The sequence below is a fragment of the Saccostrea cucullata genome, unplaced genomic scaffold (genome assembly GCF_032062105.1).
Source record: "Saccostrea cucullata isolate Sc308-1 unplaced genomic scaffold, CSIRO_AGI_Scuc_v1 ctg1342, whole genome shotgun sequence".
NCBI lineage: Eukaryota > Metazoa > Mollusca > Bivalvia > Ostreida > Ostreidae > Saccostrea > Saccostrea cuccullata.
In genome coordinates, this window is record NW_026931225.1 from 314,612 (window position 1) to 320,143 (window position 5,532).

The following is a 5,532-nucleotide window of genomic DNA, read 5'->3' on the forward strand; positions in this document are numbered from 1 at the left end:
GAATGGTACTCTGAAAATATAGATTATACATATAAAACATTTTTTTTTTATCTTAATGCAAACAGATAAATAAGTAGGAATTTTATTAAGAGTAATACAATTTTCTGAATTATTGCCTGCTTGAAATGAATTCTACTGTAGCTAAATGGCTTACCATGGACCATATATACCTTTTGCATTTATATGAAATAGACAACATATCGCATATAAAACAAATATTAATAAAACAAATAATATACACATAATATAGATATATATAATACATTCAGGACCTGTAGCATGAATTCCGAGTCCAGTTTTAAACAGGATTAACGAGAAAGATAGTTTTTAGTTATATTTTAATCTAAAATATAAGGGAATGAATTTATGAGAAAATTATTAATATGTTTATTTTATTTACGATAATTTGAAACAAAAGGAAACAGTTTAGTTTAACACGATGCTAAATCTTAGCTGGCTTCACCTCTCATCAGGAACTATTTATATGGACGTAGTTTGCCATAAAATATCATCAGGACAAATTAATGTTGTGTAAAAGATAGATCTAATATGTTGTCAGAAACTTTGAAGTTTCGCAATGTTAATTCGTACAGGTGAATCGCGAAAGATGATAAGTCTTTTCAAAAATGAAAAGGTTTACTATAAATTCTGAAGGTCTTGTCGAGTATCAAAACTCCAGTGAATTACAGCTATGTCTTTGTTGATTTATCAGAAGAAAGTACATTAGATGCAGAATCCCTAAATATAAGCCAAGCGCTAGAGATCTTCGGCGTATATACCTCGGCAAAAATAATTAAATGTTATGGTCATCATATAATACATAACACATAAAAAATTGCAGAAACAGTGTATCCCTTCCCTTCCACCGAAAAAATCGAGAAATAAAATGAAAATGTGACAATGATTATTCTTTTTTCTATCAGAAGTGTAAAAAAAAAGAATTCCATTGTAATTAAAAAAACAAAACAAATCAAATTAACTACAAAGTAAATGAAATAAATGGTAGAAAACTAGAAAAAATATAGAAAGACAAAAAAGTTTTTAAAATATTTTGTAAGACACTATAAAAAAAAAGACCGACAATAGAAAAACAAAGAACATCAGGAAAAAGAAAAGTATGATGCATGAAATAAATGGAGATAATGAACAGTACTCATTTAGAACGAAACACAAATATCCGTTTATTAGGCGTCTCTCTGAGAATTTTTCAGAAATGCTAGAACAATTTTAGATATTTATAAGTATTGCATAGAAAATTAATGTGAATGTTTTTTATTAATTTCAAATTAAAAAGAACATATAAAAAGATGTTTTTTAAAGTTTTAAGTATTCAGGTTTAATATTGGCTCGAATATTAGCTCTGAAATTTTAAGGTAATTGAAAAAATTAAAGTTTTAAAGTAAAAAGAGAGTTAACAATTTTTAAATGTAAATTTAAAAGTACAGAATATTAACTTTATGAAAATGAAGGTGTGCTGGCCAAATATAACCTATTACCTTCCGCTAGCTGAAAAAAGTTAAAAAGTGGTAAATTTAATTTCATGTGGACAATTTCTAAAACAAGGTAATTTATTGATAAACAAGTTGATGAAACGAGGATTTCAGAAGTCTCGTTTGAAGTCATCATTTTGTAAGTTCTATGGTCAATACAATGACCTGGTCAGCAAATACAAATTATCTTTGAGTCAAATGCTGACTGACGTTTTTCATACCGATTGTTAGTCCATTTATACATGTACACTGAACTGACGACGGATTTTCCCGCTATTTCCCAATCATGACAAGCAGCACATGGCGTATGTGACCGGTTGGCAGGGGTACTCACTCCTCTATGGCACCTGATCTCACCTCCGATATTTTTGGAGGTCTGTGTTTGCTCTGCTCCTATTTTGTATTGTTTTATGGACTTTTGATCTTGAATACTGTTCGTTATCCCCATATATTTCATGGAGTAAACTAGACGGAATTGAAATAGGCAAGATTAGATTAAAGAGACGCAAAATATAAGAAAATTTGTTTGTATTTTTTAAAACCGAAACTAAAGGCATAAATGGTCTCTTGGGTAACAAGATAGTGAAAACATCTTGTACGACTCTTTTAAGAAAAGAATGAGATATACAAATTTTATTCATTCTATCATCTTATATTTAGAATATGTATTTTTAATACATGTATATCTTATATGATAACTTATAATAGGTATCCATATATTTCATGCATTATATACTGTAAAATTATTGTCTCAAGGTCAGTCTTTTTTAAAAGAAATAAATATTTAAAATATTCATATATAAATATCGATATAGATACTGTGATTATTTATTTTTTCATATCGACAATATCATATAGATATAATTGAATATCTTGTTTCCATCGATATCTGAAAATTAATATAATATTTCAGTCGATAAAAATTAAAGCAATAAAATCTATTGAACAAAAGAAGTTGCCTTTAATTATGTAAAAATATCTTAATACAATTCAAAATACTTGTATGAATAAGGAGTTACAATACTCTATACGTTGATAAGACGATAAAATATAAGGTATAAATAAGGAGTTATAACACTTTATATGTTGATACGACGATAAAATTTAAAGGTTATATACAAAGTTATACCACAATAAGTGTAGAGCCATTCACGCTTTCGTGTAGACCATGTGTTAATTTTTTTTTTTTTTTTGGTTTCGATAAAAATATCATGCGCAAACGTATGTTCCAACCAAATTAAATAGACAAGGTATTTGATGGCAAACATAATAATTTTTGTATCCGACTGGGAGTGTCCAAGTTCACAATAGCAGACATTATTTGAAATTTTGCAATTAACTCCTAAGATTTCTTTCAAACATATAATTTAATTCTGTTTGTATTCTTGTCTCTCATTGATTGATTTCCAAAAAGGAACGCATAACATTTTGTATAATCTGGTTTGGTATGGGGACACACCCCCTTGACAACCAGCTGAATCATCTGTATCCATCAATCCCCTCATTTCCAGTCCTTCGGATTCATGAAAAATTCCAGATTTAATGAATGTACCTTTAACTTCAAACAGTTGCTCGATCTTACCTCATGTAAACAAGCATCATGGCTGCTAGATCTATGTATCAGTTTTTACCTCCCCTTGCTTCCCATCACTTCCGTTACTACGGTTGTATTATTGCGCGGTAAATTTGAACTAATAAAAACAACACAATTTTACATCCCCAGTTGTTTAATTATTTTAAAATTAAATTATAAGGAATGACTCTAATTCTTGGCCAGATTATCGAGTATAATATGTTTTGGGTCAGTATAATCCGCTTCGCGGATTATAAAGCGTAAACTGACCCAAACCATATTATACTCGATAATCTGGCCAAGAATTAGAGTCATTCCTTAATTAATATGAAATTTTTCATAAGATGCTGATCCTGAATTGTTTATGACGAAATCAATATCCCAAACTTCACTGCCGTAAAGCAAAATGGGAATTAAAGTCGCAAATAATTTTTCAAGTATTAAATCGACAGGAATGATATATACCAAGGGTTTTCTTTAACTTGAATAAAGTTTTTCCAGCTTCATCAACTAACTGATCTGTAGCAAGATTAAATTTGCCATCACATTTAAGATACCATTAATATGAAAATGGTTTAACAATGTTTTATACGGTGGTATATTTAAGACACATTAATATTTTTTTTGAAGATACAGTACTAGAAAAAAATTATCTTGTGAAAACGAGATATCATCTTGTGAAAACGAGATATCATCTTGTGAAAACGAGATATTTTCTTGTAAAAACGGAGTATTATCTTGTGAAAACGAGATATTATCTTGTGAAAACGACTTATTATCTTGTGAAAACGACATATCGACGCTGTGGAAATGAAAGGTCGTAATTGGCATTTTGGTACTTTACAGGAGGCAGTAAAAACTGTTTTTCACAGAATATATTACATGACTGTTGATATAAAGTTAAAGGATGTTTTATTTTCGTTTTAAGACCCAGGAAAGTACACTTTTAATCCAATTAATACATGAAAATAATTAATACAAGCAGATATTTTGCAGATATGACCTTTAGTTAAGGAATGAAGCTTATTTCAACTTTTGTTATACAATATAACATAACTTGGGGTAGTTTACGCTTTATAAACCGCGAAATGTGAATTCCATGGCCTCTGGTTTAAAACACGAACCAAATTCAATTTTTGGAAAGTTGTTACATGATATATTCAGGTGACCTATAAGGCCCCTGGGCCTCTAGTATTTAAATGAAATACGCTCGAAAATTTTTAGATTTAAGAATACAATGTACATGCATTTTTCGCTTTAGCATCCGTTAACGTTGAATAAAGAACAGAAATGTCCCAATTACATCATTGTATTGTGGAACATTTAGATGTAATTTCAAGCATTCCTTGATGATACATGTATCATCTAGCTCTTGCATACTCTTCATCCATATGCCTATTTGACAAAGAATAGCAAAATACTAAATATTAAGGTAATTTAATGTATGTAACATATTTTAAACCCGAAAAAATATGACGTTTTCACAAGATAATAAGTCGTTTTCACAAGATATCTCGTTTTCACAAGGTAATTATGTCGTTTTCACAAGATAATTTTTTTCTGGTATTTAAAAAAAATAATTGCGTGCCCTAATAATACCACCGTAGTTTTACCATTAGAATCAAATACCATAATTTTTTATCTGGATGTGTTAATATCTAGCTTCCAATTAACACAATAATTTTCAAGAATATTCAGGCTACATTTTAGAGCATCAGGACTACTTGACAACAAAACTAAGTCATCTGCATATAACAAGCAGTGTATCTTTGTGTCCAATATTGGATCAGAATTGATACTGCTCAATTCATCAACAATTTTGTTTATAAAAATGTTGAAAAGCAGGATGCTCAGGTGACGTCAGTTAGAATACCATTTTTTCCTTGTGTGTTGAAATGAAAACAACATATTGAATATGATAGTAAAGAGATCCAAGGTACTCCGTATGAAAAGTACAGAGATGTTCCGGAATGGTGTAATAAAGGGTGTGATAGAGGGTGGAATAAAGGATACTGAGGGTATAAAGTCTGCTCTACGTATGAATGATGTCTAAAATTAACAGTATAAGACATAGCATCAAATGAACTGTAAAAATCACGTTTATCCAGAAAACAGGCAGTGATCCCTTATTGCGACACTTCTTTGGTAAATAACGGAATAACCATTTGCATAATAAAAAACGTCAGCCAGCATTTGACTTAATGATAAATTGTATTTGCTGACAAGGTCCTTTTATCGACGATACAACTTTATCGTAGAGCTTGGTTGTTAGATTAGATTACCATATGATTATCTTTTATAAGTACAATATCCAACCTTAAGCTCACCGGGATATATCGCATTGACATAAGAATGGAAATGACCATTATTAATTGGCAATACGTCGTAAATATATCTTAATGTTAAAATTTGGACAAATTCTGTTTTATAAAAACATAAAAATAGGTCTGCTTATATCGGGATGCAATT